Raw genomic sequence first — 13005 nt, 5'->3', positions numbered from 1 at the left:
ACTACAGAAACTGCATGCCGCTGCTCAGTGCCATTTGGGTTGCAGCACTCATCAGAGGCTTCACTCATCCAAAGAACTGGCTCAATTCTACTGACCAAGTCATGGGCCATGGGCTTACCAACAACAAAAAGCTAAAGCAGCAAACACGTGTCTGTGTGCCTTTAAAGCAGAGAAAGCAAAAGTAGCACTTGCAGCAACACAAAAGCATGGCATCAAAGTGTGAAGCCAGGCAAACGGCACAAGACACAAGCACCCAGTCCCTACAGCTAAGCACAAACTGCAGCTTCCACAAGCAGCCTTTGCTTTATGCTAAATGGCCAAACTGGCTCAGTAACATAAGCCTCCCACTCCAAACTAATTCAGTACAACAAGTGAGAAAGATCTCAGTCATGGTCAATGAAACTTTGAAATGAAACTTACAGATGAGAGAGCAGATTTGCAGAAAGGCACCCAGGTGTTCTCCTGCTTCCACAGGGCTATGAGAGTCTCCTTGCATCCCTGGAAACTTTGCAATGTGCAGCAGAAGGAGTCCAAGCAGTATTCCACTAAAATGAACCTGGGTCTTGCTGGGAGCCTCCACTCATCCACAGGACTTGATCACTTCTACTGGTCCCTTCCCTTTCCAGAAATTCAAAAGCTCTTTGTCTGAATCCCAGCTGTGACATCAGCAAACTCACCGTGCAGCCATTGGAGGAAAGGGGTGTGAAAGCTCTCTGCTAGTCCTGATAGACCAATAATGTGGTGGCACACAGCTGGGGTGATGGTGAAAGCTGTTGTGCAGTTGTTCTCTTTGTTGATGTGATGCAGAGAGATCAGCTGACTGCTAAAAGACCTCCTAGCACAATTACTCACCAAAGAACAAGTCTTGGAGACCAACTCCCCTTCACAGAGCCACAAAGACAAAACCAGCACTTGCTTGCAGCAACGGGTTCTAACAGGGTGGTGCTTTTGTCGCCTGCGTTGGTGGTATAGTGGTGAGCATAGCTGCCTTCCAAGCAGTTGACCCGGGTTCGATTCCCGGCCAACGCATACCCTTTAACCAGCAGGTGCCAAGGGAACAAAAAGTAGCTTGCAACTCCTTTCATATTGCTCGCTGCAACATAATTCCACCATCTCAGCCAGGAAGGTCTGAAGCTGGGCATGTGCAGCATTGGTTGTTCAGTGGTAGAATCCAGCCAAACAGGAGCTGTACACAGGGACAGTGGCCATTCTTCCAATCTCATGGAAAGGCCCTTGTTCTACTTAATGTCACCAAGACCAAACAGTGTTACCTTCAAGAAATGTGCCACGTGCAGTTTGAGAAGACTCAAAAAGAAAATCAGATGCAGACTAGTCACTCTTCCATGCCATGCGCTTAGCGGCAAAAACAATGCCGTCTCCCCATCGGGGAATCGAACCCCGGTCTTCCGCGTGACAGGCGGAGATACTGTCCACTATACTAACGATGACGAGCAAAAGGGGCATCGATTAGGCATACCTCCCTGAAACTCTCACCACTTGAGGTGAACAGAAAGGCCACCTGCAGCAAAGATGTTTCTGCCCGGTTTCGAACCGGGGACCTTTCGCGTGTTAGGCGAACGTGATGACCACTACACTACAGAAACTAACTGAGTGGGGCACTTCCTGGCTGTGGCTTTGTGTCTGGAATAAACTGAAATTCAAAAACTAGATGAAGGAAGAATGTTGTCATGCGAAGCATAAAAAGTCTCAGCTGCTTCTGCCCGGTTTCGAACCGGGGACCTTTCGCGTGTAAAGCGAACGTGATGACCACTACACTACAGAAACTGAGTCGGGCACCTCCTGGCTGCAGCTTAGTGTCTGGATTAAAAAGGGACTCAAAACAAACATATGGGCAGAAAGTTATCAAGCGATGCATAAAGGGCAAGCATTGTTTCTGCCCGGTTTCGAACCGGGGACCTTTCGCGTGTGAGGCGAACGTGATGACCACTACACTACAGAAACTGCATGCCTCTGTTCAGTGCCACTTGTGTTGCAGCACTCATCAGAGGCTTCACTCATCCAAAGAACTGGCTCAATTCTACTGACTAAGTCATGGGCCATGGGCTTACCAACAACAAAAAGCTAAAGCAGCAAACACGTGTCTGTGTGCCTTTAAAGCAGAGAAAGCAAAAGTAGCACTTGCAGCAACACAAAAGCATGGCATCAAAGTGTGAAGCCAGGCAAACGGCACAAGACACAAGCACCCAGTCCCTACAGCTAAGCACAAACTGCAGCTTCCACAAGCAGCCTTTGCTTTATGCTAAATGGCCAAACTGGCTCAGTAACATAAGCCTCCCACTCCAAACTAATTCAGTACAACAAGTGAGAAAGATCTCAGTCATGGTCAATGAAACTTTGAAATGAAACTTACAGATGAGAGAGCAGATTTGCAGAAAGGCACCCAGGTGTTCTCCTGCTTCCACAGGGCTATGAGAGTCTCCTTGCATCCCTGGAAACTTTGCAATGTGCAGCAGAAGGAGTCCAAGCAGTATTCCACTAAAATGAACCTGGGTCTTGCTGGGAGCCTCCACTCATCCACAGGACTTGATCACTTCTACTGGTCCCTTCCCTTTCCAGAAATTCAAAAGCTCTTTGTCTGAATCCCAGCTGTGACATCAGCAAACTCACCGTGCAGCCATTGGAGGAAAGGGGTGTGAAAGCTCTCTGCTAGTCCTGATAGACCAATAATGTGGTGGCACACAGCTGTGGTGATGGTGAAAGCTGTTGTGCAGTTGTTCTCTTTGTTGATGTGATGCAGAGAGATCAGCTGACTGCTAAAAGACCTCCTAGCACAATTACTCACCAAAGAACAAGTCTTGGAGACCAACTCCCCTTCACAGAGCCACAAAGACAAAACCAGCACTTGCTTGCAGCAACGGGTTCTAACAGGGTGGTGCTTTTGTGGCCTGCGTTGGTGGTATAGTGGTGAGCATAGCTGCCTTCCAAGCAGTTGACCCGGGTTCGATTCCCGGCCAACGCATACCCTTTAACCAGCAGGTGCCAAGGGAACAAAAAGTAGCTTGCAACTCCTTTCATATTGCTCGCTGCAACATAATTCCACCATCTCAGCCAGGAAGGTCTGAAGCTGGGCATGTGCAGCATTGGTTGTTCAGTGGTAGAATCCAGCCAAACAGGAGCTGTACACAGGGACAGTGGCCATTCTTCCAATCTCATGGAAAGGCCCTTGTTCTACTTAATGTCACCAAGACCAAACAGTGTTACCTTCAAGGAATGTGCCACGTGCAGTTTGAGAAGACTCAAAAAGAAAATCAGATGCAGACTAGTCACTCTTCCATGCCATGCGCTTAGCGGCAAAAACAATGCCGTCTCCCCGTCGGGGAATCGAACCCCGGTCTTCCGCGTGACAGGCGGAGATACTGTCCACTATACTAACGAGCGAAGCATAAAAAGTCTCAGCTGCTTCTGCCCGGTTTCAAACTGGGGACCTTTCGCATGTAAAGCCAACGTGATGACCACTACACTACAGAAACTGAGCTGGTCACCTCCTGGCTGCAGCTTAGTGTCTGGATTAAAAAGGGACTCAAAACACACATATGGGCAGAAAGTTATCAAGCGATGAGAGTCTCCTTGCATCCCTGGAAACTTTGCAATGTGCAGCAGAAGGAGTCCAAGCAGTATTCCACTAAAATGAACCTGGGTCTTGCTGGGAGCCTCCACTCATCCACAGAACTTGATCACTTCTACTGGTCCCCTCCCTTTCCAGAAATTCAAAAGCTCTTTGTCTGAATCCCAGCTGTGACATCAGCAAACTCACCGTGCAGCCATTGGAGGAAAGGGGTGTGAAAGCTCTCTGCTAGTCCTGATAGACCAATAATGTGGTGGCACACAGCTGGGGTGATGGTGAAAGCTGTTGTGCAGTTGTTCTCTTTGTTGATGTGATGCAGAGAGATCAGCTGACTGCTAAAAGACCTCCTAGCACAATTACTCACCAAAGAACAAGTCTTGGAGACCAACTCCCCTTCACAGAGCCACAAAGACAAAACCAGCACTTGCTTGCAGCAACGGGTTCTAACAGGGTGGTGCTTTTGTTGCCTGCGTTGGTGGTATAGTGGTGAGCATAGCTGCCTTCCAAGCAGTTGACCCGGGTTCGATTCCTGGCCAACGCATACCCTTTAACCAGCAGGTGCCAAGGGAACAAAAAGTATCTTGCAACTCCTTTCATATTGCTCGCTGCAACATAATTCCACCATCTCAGCCAGGAAGGTCTGAAGCTGGGCATGTGCAGCATTGGTTGTTCAGTGGTAGAATCCAGCCAAACAGGAGCTGTACACAGGGACAGTGGCCATTCTTCCAATCTCATGGAAAGGCCCTTGTTCTACTTAATGTCACCAAGACCAAACAGTGCAGCATTGCAAGACTCACTCCGAGCAGCATTGGTGATAATAGTAACGAGTTAATCCAACTAAATTCCTTTAATCCAATCTCCCAAAATGAACTAACTGTGTTGATTAAATCATCAAAGTCATCATCGTGTATACTCGATCCTGTTCCAACTCGTTTACTTAAAGATTTACTCCCAGCTATTGTAGAGCCCCTGCTTACATTAATCAATGCATCCCTTAGCCTTGGGTACGTACCTAAATTGTTTAAAAGTGCTGTTATTAAACCCCTGATTAAAAAACCTAATCTTGATCCACATGTTTTATCTAAGTATAGGCCAATTTCAAACCTTCCTTTTGTCTCAAAGATATTAGAAAAAGTTGTTTCCAAACAATTATGTTCTTATTTGAATGAAAATTGTATTCATGAAAAATTTCAATCAGGATTTAGACCCAACCATAGTACCGAAACCGCATTAATTAGAGTAGTTAACGAGTTGTTAATGTCTTCTGATAATGGATGTGTCTCTTTTCTTGTTCTATTAGATCTTAGTGCAGCGTTTGATACGGTCGATCATAACATTTTACTGGAGAGGCTAGAAAATACAGTAGGTGTTAAAGGACTCGCACTCTCTTGGTTTCATTCATATTTGACTGACCGCTCGCAATTTGTTTATGTAAATAATAAATGCTCAGAAACTACAAAAGTAAAGTGTGGTGTTCCACAGGGGTCGGTACTGGGACCCCTATTATTTACACTCTATATGCTTCCACTAGGTGAAATTATTCATAAACATGGCATAAAATTTCACTGCTATGCAGATGACACTCAGCTGTATATATCAGCCAAACCAAATGATACCGACACAATCAGTAAGATAGAAGATTGTGTAAACGACATAAAAAACTGGATGTCGTGTAATTTTATTTTACTTAATTCAGATAAAACTGAGGTTTTACTTGTTGGCTCTAAAGCTGCAAGAGACAAGTTGTCTAACCTGGTGCTAAACCTAAACACTTTCTCTGTTACTCCCAGCCCAGATGTAGAAAACTTAGGTGTCACACTAGATTCAGATCTTTCCTTTGATACACACATTAATAATATTACTAGAGTTGCTTTCTATCATTTGCGTAATATCTCTAAAATAAGAAATATACTATCTGCTAATGACGCCGAAAAACTGATCCATGTGTTTATAACTTCTCGGTTAGATTATTGTAATGCTCTTCTAACTGGATGCTCTGGTAGATCCATAAACAAACTCCAGTTAGTTCAAAATGCAGCAGCTCGAGTGCTAACTAGAACAAAAAAGTTTGATCATATTACTCCTGTTCTATCGTCTCTACACTGGCTGCCAGTTAAATTCCGCATTGAATACAAAATACTTTTACTAACCTATAAAGCGCTACATGGTCTGGCTCCACAGTATCTGAGTGAACTTATTAATCACTATAATCCAGCGCGTCCACTTCGCTCACAAGATGCAGGGTTACTTATAGTTCCTAAAATTAAAAAGACCACAGCTGGTGGAAGAGCATTTTCTTACAAAGCTCCACAACTTTGGAATAATCTTCCTGCCTCTGTTCGGGATTCGGACACAGTCTCAATGTTTAAGTCTAGACTGAAAACATATTTATTTTCTCAAGCTTTTGAGTAATATAGACAAAGGCGCAGAGCTTGGGGGTTCTTGGTCATAGAAACTTGTGGTGATCAGGGATGTTGGGTTGCTGTCGTTCTGCCTCTCTTATCCGATCACTCAGGTTTGATGACGGTGGGGAGATGGGCGCTGATGTCCTGTGAAAGCCTTCATGACCTTGTTACCTGCTCGCTCTCCCTTTTAGTTATGCTGTAATAATTAGGGCTGCCGGAGTCTAAAACTCTCTGTAAAACTGTTTTACTCAACTAGCATTGTACATTATTAACTACATTCTTTGTTGTTTTACTCCAAGGGCATTCTGGTGGGAACCTGTTTACACGCCAAGGTTAAGGATTAAAGTCGAGACTGCCGTGGCGACGACACTGTTCCTGCCGGATGTGACGGGTCTGGAGTAATTTCCACCAAGAATGACAAGAAATCACTACAGACTTTATTGAAGATTATTTATCTATTTATTACCAGTTATAACTTTTAGTTCATTTAATTCTGTGTTTAGATGCTTTGTGTAAATTATGTATTTATTTAAAGTATCCTCCAGACCACCCAAGAAGGATGGGCCCTGCTGAGTCTGGTTCCTCTCAAGGTTTCTTCCTGTAATTTTCAGGGAGTTTTTCCTTGCCACAGTCGCCCTCGGCTTGCTCAACAGGGGTTTTTGTATCTATTGGTCATGGATTTTGTAAAGTTGCTTTGTGACAATGTCTATTGTAAAAAGCGCTATATAAATAAAGTTGACTTGACTTGACAGTGTTACCTTCAAGGAATGTGCCACGTGCAGTTTGAGAAGACTCAAAAAGAAAATCAGATGCAGACTAGTCACTCTTCCATGCCATGCGCTTAGCGGCAAAAACAATGCCGTCTCCCCGTCGGGGAATCGAACCCCGGTCTTCCGCGTGACAGGCGGAGATACTGTCCACTATACTAACGAGGACGAGCAAAAGGGGCATCGATTAGGCATACCTCCCTGAAACTCTCACCACTTGAGGTGAACAGAAAGGACACCTGCAGCAAAGATGTTTCTGCCCGGTTTCGAACCGGGGACCTTTCGCGTGTTAGGCGAACGTGATGACCACTACACTACAGAAACTAACTGAGTGGGGCACTTCCTGGCTGTGGCTTTGTGTCTGGAATAAACTGAAATTCAAAAACTAGATGAAGGAAGAATGTTGTCATGCGAAGCATAAAAAGTCTCAGCTGCTTCTGCCCGGTTTCGAACCGGGGACCTTTCACGTGTAAAGCGAACGTGATGACCACTACACTACAGAAAATGAGTCGGGCACCTCCTGGCTGCAGCTTAGTGTCTGGATTAAAAAGGGACTCAAAACAAACATATGGGCAGAAAGTTATCAAGCGATGCATAAAGGGTAAGCATTGTTTCTGCCCGGTTTCGAACCGGGGACCTTTCGCGTGTGAGGCGAACGTGATGACCACTACACTACAGAAACTGCATGCCTCTGCTCAGTGCCACTTGTGTTGCAGCACTCATCAGAGGCTTCACTCATCCAAAGAACTGGCTCAATTCTACTGACTAAGTCATGGGCCATGGGCTTACCAACAACAAAAAGCTAAAGCAGCAAACACGTGTCTGTGTGCCTTTAAAGCAGAGAAAGCAAAAGTAGCACTTGCAGCAACACAAAAGCATGGCATCAAAGTGTGAAGCCAGGCAAACGGCACAAGACACAAGACACAAGCACCCAGTCCCTACAGCTAAGCACAAACTGCAGCTTCCACAAGCAGCCTTTGCTTTATGCTAAATGGCCAAACTGGCTCAGTAACATAAGCCTCCCACTCCAAACTAATTCAGTACAACAAGTGAGAAAGATCTCAGTCATGGTCAATGAAACTTTGAAATGAAACTTACAGATGAGAGAGCAGATTTGCAGAAAGGCACCCAGGTGTTCTCCTGCTTCCACAGGGCTATGAGAGTCTCCTTGCATCCCTGGAAACTTTGCAATGTGCAGCAGAAGGAGTCCAAGCAGTATTCCACTAAAATGAACCTGGGTCTTGCTGGGAGCCTCCACTTATCCACAGGACTTGATCACTTCTACTGGTCCCTTCCCTTTCCAGAAATTCAAAAGCTCTTTGTCTGAATCCCAGCTGTGACATCAGCAAACTCACCGTGCAGCCATTGGAGGAAAGGGGTGTGAAAGCTCTCTGCTAGTCCTGATAGACCAATAATGTGGTGGCACACAGCTGTGGTGATGGTGAAAGCTGTTGTGCAGTTGTTCTCTTTGTTGATGTGATGCAGAGAGATCAGCTGACTGCTAAAAGACTCCCTAGCACAATTACTCACTAAAGAACAAGTCTTGGAGACCAACTAACTCCCCTTCACAGAGCCACAAAGACAAAACCAGCACTTGCTTGCAGCAACGGGTTCTAACAGGGTGGTGCTTTTGTCGCCTGCGTTGGTGGTATAGTGGTGAGCATAGCTGCCTTCCAAGCAGTTGACCCAGGTTCGATTCCCGGCCAACGCATACCCTTTAACCAGCAGGTGCCAAGGGAACAAAAAGTAGCTTGCAACTCCTTTCATATTGCTCGCTGCAACATAATTCCACCATCTCAGCCAGGAAGGTCTGAAGCTGGGCATGTGCAGCATTGGTGGTTCAGTGGTAGAATCCAGCCAAAAAGGAGCTGTACACAGGGACAGTGGCCATTCTTCCAATCTCATGGAAAGGCCCTTGTTCTACTTAATGTCACCAAGACCAAACAGTCTTACCTTCAAGGAATGTGACACGTGCAGTTTGAGAAGACTCAAAAAGAAAATCAGATGCAGACTAGTCACTCTTCCATGCCATGCGCTTAGCGGCAAAAACAATGCCTTCTCCCCGTCGGGGAATCGAACCCCGGTCTTCCGCGTGACAGGCGGAGATACTGTCCACTATACTAACGAGGACGAGCAAAAGGGGCATCGATTAGGCATACCTCCCTGAAACTCTCACCACTTGAGGTGAACAGAAAGGCCACCTGCAGCAAAGATGTTTCTGCCCGGTTTCGAACCGGGGACCTTTCGCGTGTTAGGCGAACGTGATGACCACTACACTACAGAAACTAACTGAGGGGGGCACTTCCTGGCTGTGGCTTTGTGTCTGGAATAAACTGAAATTCAAAACCTAGATGAAGGAAGAATGTTGTCATGCGAAGCATAAAAAGTCTCAGCTGCTTCTGCCCGGTGTCGAACCGGGGACCTTTCGCGTGTAAAGCGAACGTGATGACCACTAAACTACACTACAGAAACTGAGTCAGGCACCTCCTGGCTGCAGCTTAGTGTCTGGATTAAAAAGGGACTCAAAACAAACATATGGGCAGAAAGTTATCAAGCGATGCATAAAGGGTAAGCATTGTTTCTGCCCGGTTTCGAACCGGGGACCTTTCGCGTGTGAGGCGAACGTGATGACCACTACACGACAGAAACTGCATGCCTCAGCTCAGTGCCACTTGTGTTGCAGCACTCATCAGAGGCTTCACTCATCCAAAGAACTGGCTCAATTCTACTGACTAAGTCATGGGCCATGGGCTTACCAACAACAAAAAGCTAAAGCAGCAAACACGTGTCTGTGTGCCTTTAAAGCAGAGAAAGCAAAAGTAGCACTTGCAGCAACACAAAAGCATGGCATCAAAGTGTGAAGCCAGGCAAACGGCACAAGACACAAGCACCCAGTCCCTACAGCTAAGCACAAACTGCAGCCTCCACAAGCAGCCTTTGCTTTATGCTAAATGGCCAAACTGGCTCAGTAACATAAGCCTCCCACTCCAAACTAATTCAGTACAACAAGTGAGAAAGATCTCAGTCATGGTCAATGAAACTTTGAAATGAAACTTACAGATGAGAGAGCAGATTTGCAGAAAGGCACCCAGGTGTTCTCCTGCTTCCACAGGGTTATGAGAGTCTCCTTGCATCCCTGGAAACTTTGCAATGTGCAGCAGAAGGAGTCCAAGCAGTATTCCACTAAAATGAACCTGGGTCTTGCTGGGAGCCTCCACTCATCCACAGGACTTGATCACTTCTACTGGTCCCCTCCCTTTCCAGAAATTCAAAAGCTCTTTGTCTGAATCCCAGCTGTGACATCAGCAAACTCACCGTGCAGCCATTGGAGGAAAGGGGTGTGAAAGCTCTCTGCTAGTCCTGATAGACCAATAATGTGGTGGCACACAGCTGGGGTGATGGTGAAAGCTGTTGTGCAGTTGTTCTCTTTGTTGATGTGATGCAGAGAGATCAGCTGACTGCTAAAAGACCTCCTAGCACAATTACTCACCAAAGAAAAAGTCTTGGAGACCAACTCCCCTTCACAGAGCCACAAAGACAAAACCAGCACTTGCTTGCAGCAACGGGTTCTAACAGGGTGGCGCTTTTGTCGCCTGTGTTGGTGGTATAGTGGTGAGCATAGCTGCCTTCCAAGCAGTTGACCCGGGATAGATTCCCGGCCAAGGCATACCCTTTAACCAGCAGGTGCCAAGGGAACAAAAAGTAGCTTGCAACTCCTTTCATATTGCTCGCTGCAACATAATTCCACCATCTCAGCCAGGAAGGTCTGAAGCTGGGCATGTGCAGCATTGGTGGTTCAGTGGTAGAATTCTCGCCTGCCACGCGGGAGGCCCGGGTTCGATTCCCGGACAATGCATCGACTGCTTTTTCTTCACTAGAGACAAGCTGTAACCTGAGGCAATCTGAAATCCAGCCAAACAGGAGCTGTACACAGGGACAGTGGCCATTCTTCTAATCTCATGGAAAGGCCCTTGTTCTACTTAATGTCACCAAGACCAAACAGTGTTACCTTCAAGGAATGTGCCACGTGCAGTTTGAGAAGACTCAAAAAGAAAATCAGATGCAGACTAGTCACTCTTCCAGGCCATGCGCTTAGCGGCAAAAACAATGCCGTCTCCCCGTCGGGGAATCGATCCCCGGTCTTCCGCGTGACAGGCGGAGATACTGTCCACTATACTAACGAGGACGAGCAAAAGGGGCATCGATTAGGCATACCTCCCTGAAACTCTCACCACTTGAGATGAACAGAAAAGCCACCTGCAGCAAAGATGTTTCTGCCCGGTTTCGAACCGGGGACCTTTCGCGTGTTAGGCGAACGTGATGACCACTACACTACAGAAACTAACTGAGGGGGGCACTTCCTGGCTGCAGCCTTGTGTCTGGAATAAACTGAAATTCAAAACCTAGATGAAGGAAGAATGTTGTCATGCGAAGCATAAAAAGTCTCAGCTGCTTCTGCCCGGTGTCGAACCGGGGACCTTTCGCGTGTAAAGCGAACGTGATGACCACTACACTACAGAAAATGAGTCAGGCACCTCCTGGCTGCAGCTTAGTGTCTGGATTAAAAAGGGACTCAAAACACAAATATGGGCAGAAAGTTATCAAGCGATGCATAAAGGGTAAGCAATGTTTCTGCCCGGTTTCGAACCGGGGACCTTTCGCGTGTAAAGCCAACGTGATGACCACTACACTACAGAAACTGAGTTGGGCACCTCCTGGCTGCAGCTTAGTGTCTGGATTAAAAAGGGACTCAAAACACAGATACAGTGTATCACAAAAGTGAGTACACCCCTCACATTTCTGCAGATATTTAAGTATATCTTTTCATGGGACAACACTGACAAAATGACACTTTGACACAATGAAAAGTAGTCTGTGTGCAGCTTATATAACAGTGTAAATTTATTCTTCCCTCAAAATAACTCAATATACAGCCATTAATGTCTAAACCACCGGCAACAAAAGTGAGTACACCCCTAAGAGACTACACCCCTAAATGTCCAAATTGAGCACTGCTTGTCATTTTCCCTCCAAAATGTCATGTGATTTTTTAGTGTTACTAGGTCTCAGGTGTCCATAGGGAGCAGGTGTGTTCAATTTAGTAGTACAGCTCTCACACTCTCTCATACTGGTCACTGAAAGTTCCAACATGGCACCTCATGGCAAAGAACTCTCTGAGGATCTTAAAAGACGAATTGTTGCACTACATGAAGATGGCCAAGGCTACAAGAAGATTGCCAACACCCTGAAACTGAGCTGCAGCACAGTGGCCAAGATCATCCAGCATTTTAAAAGAGCAGGGTCCACTCAGAACAGACCTCGCGTTGGTCGTCCGAAGAAGCTGAGTGCACGTGCTTAGCGTCACATCCAACTGCTGTCTTTGAAAGATAGGCGCAGGAGTGCTGTCAGCATTGCTGCAGAGATTGAAAAGGTGGGGGGTCAGCCTGTCAGTGCTCAGACCATACGCCGCACACTACATCAAATTGGTCTGCATGGCTGTCACCCCAGAAGGAAGCCTCTTCTGAAGTCTCTACACAAGAAAGCCCGCAAACAGTTTGCTGAAGACATGTCAACAAAGGACATGGATTACTGGAACCATGTCCTATGGTCTGATGAGACCAAGATTAATTTGTTTGGTTCAGATGGTCTCAAGCATGTGTGGCGGCAATCAGGTGAGGAGTACAAAGATAAGTGTGTCATGCCTACAGTCAAGCATGGTGGTGGGAATGCCATGGTCTGGGGCTGCATGAGTGCAGCAGGTGTTGGGGAGTTACATTTCATTGAGGGACACATGAACTCCAATATGTACTGTGAAATACTGAAGCAGAGCATGATCCCCTCCCTCCAGAAACTGGGTCGCAGGTCAGTGTTCCAGCATGATAATGACCCCAAACACGCCTCTAAGACGACCACTGCTTTATTGAAGAGGCTGAGGGTAAAGGTGATGGACTGGCCAAGCATGTCTCCAGACCTAAACCCAATAGAACATCTTTGGGGCATCCTCAAGCGGAAGGTGGAGGAGCGCAAAGTCTCGAATATCCGCTAGCTCCGTGATGTCGTCATGGAGGAGTGGAAAAGCATTCCAGTGGCAACCTGTGAAGCTCTGGTAAACTCCATGCCCAGGAGAGTTAAGGCAGTTCTGGGAAATAATGGTGGCCACACAAAATATTGACACTTCAGGAACTTTCACTTAGGGGTGTACTCACTTTTGTTGCCGGTGGTTTAGACATTAATGGCTGTATATTGA

General features: G+C 46.4%; 15 non-coding genes across 15 annotated transcripts; 5 read left to right on the top strand and 10 right to left on the bottom strand.

The window, feature by feature from the left end:
- The first annotated feature begins 957 nt into the window (after positions 1-957).
- Positions 958-1029, top strand: trnag-ucc (transfer RNA glycine (anticodon UCC)). The gene has a single exon. It is a non-coding gene; the product is annotated as a tRNA-Gly (tRNA).
- A 502-nt stretch (positions 1030-1531) lies between these two features.
- On the bottom strand, positions 1532-1604 carry trnav-aac (transfer RNA valine (anticodon AAC)). The gene has a single exon. It is a non-coding gene; the product is annotated as a tRNA-Val (tRNA).
- A 108-nt stretch (positions 1605-1712) lies between these two features.
- trnav-uac (transfer RNA valine (anticodon UAC)) lies at positions 1713-1785 on the bottom strand. Its single transcript has one exon. It is a non-coding gene; the product is annotated as a tRNA-Val (tRNA).
- A 104-nt stretch (positions 1786-1889) lies between these two features.
- Positions 1890-1962, bottom strand: trnav-cac (transfer RNA valine (anticodon CAC)). The gene has a single exon. It is a non-coding gene; the product is annotated as a tRNA-Val (tRNA).
- A 946-nt stretch (positions 1963-2908) lies between these two features.
- trnag-ucc (transfer RNA glycine (anticodon UCC)) lies at positions 2909-2980 on the top strand. The gene has a single exon. It is a non-coding gene; the product is annotated as a tRNA-Gly (tRNA).
- Positions 2981-4055: 1075 nt separating this feature from the next.
- Positions 4056-4127, top strand: trnag-ucc (transfer RNA glycine (anticodon UCC)). The gene has a single exon. It is a non-coding gene; the product is annotated as a tRNA-Gly (tRNA).
- Positions 4128-6854: 2727 nt separating this feature from the next.
- On the bottom strand, positions 6855-6926 carry trnad-guc (transfer RNA aspartic acid (anticodon GUC)). The gene has a single exon. It is a non-coding gene; the product is annotated as a tRNA-Asp (tRNA).
- Positions 6927-7009: 83 nt separating this feature from the next.
- Positions 7010-7082, bottom strand: trnav-aac (transfer RNA valine (anticodon AAC)). The gene has a single exon. It is a non-coding gene; the product is annotated as a tRNA-Val (tRNA).
- Positions 7083-7367: 285 nt separating this feature from the next.
- trnav-cac (transfer RNA valine (anticodon CAC)) lies at positions 7368-7440 on the bottom strand. The gene has a single exon. It is a non-coding gene; the product is annotated as a tRNA-Val (tRNA).
- Positions 7441-8397: 957 nt separating this feature from the next.
- trnag-ucc (transfer RNA glycine (anticodon UCC)) lies at positions 8398-8469 on the top strand. The gene has a single exon. It is a non-coding gene; the product is annotated as a tRNA-Gly (tRNA).
- A 347-nt stretch (positions 8470-8816) lies between these two features.
- On the bottom strand, positions 8817-8888 carry trnad-guc (transfer RNA aspartic acid (anticodon GUC)). The gene has a single exon. It is a non-coding gene; the product is annotated as a tRNA-Asp (tRNA).
- An 83-nt stretch (positions 8889-8971) lies between these two features.
- Positions 8972-9044, bottom strand: trnav-aac (transfer RNA valine (anticodon AAC)). Its single transcript has one exon. It is a non-coding gene; the product is annotated as a tRNA-Val (tRNA).
- A 1499-nt stretch (positions 9045-10543) lies between these two features.
- trnag-gcc (transfer RNA glycine (anticodon GCC)) lies at positions 10544-10614 on the top strand. The gene has a single exon. It is a non-coding gene; the product is annotated as a tRNA-Gly (tRNA).
- A 413-nt stretch (positions 10615-11027) lies between these two features.
- trnav-aac (transfer RNA valine (anticodon AAC)) lies at positions 11028-11100 on the bottom strand. The gene has a single exon. It is a non-coding gene; the product is annotated as a tRNA-Val (tRNA).
- A 285-nt stretch (positions 11101-11385) lies between these two features.
- Positions 11386-11458, bottom strand: trnav-uac (transfer RNA valine (anticodon UAC)). Its single transcript has one exon. It is a non-coding gene; the product is annotated as a tRNA-Val (tRNA).
- Positions 11459-13005: the final 1547 nt, after the last annotated feature.

Source organism: Trichomycterus rosablanca, chromosome 4 (assembly GCF_030014385.1).
Source record: "Trichomycterus rosablanca isolate fTriRos1 chromosome 4, fTriRos1.hap1, whole genome shotgun sequence".
NCBI classification, from domain to species: Eukaryota; Metazoa; Chordata; class Actinopteri; order Siluriformes; family Trichomycteridae; genus Trichomycterus; species Trichomycterus rosablanca.
The sequence above is the reverse complement of the archived record's forward strand: the minus strand, read 5'-3'. Positions and strand labels throughout refer to the sequence as shown.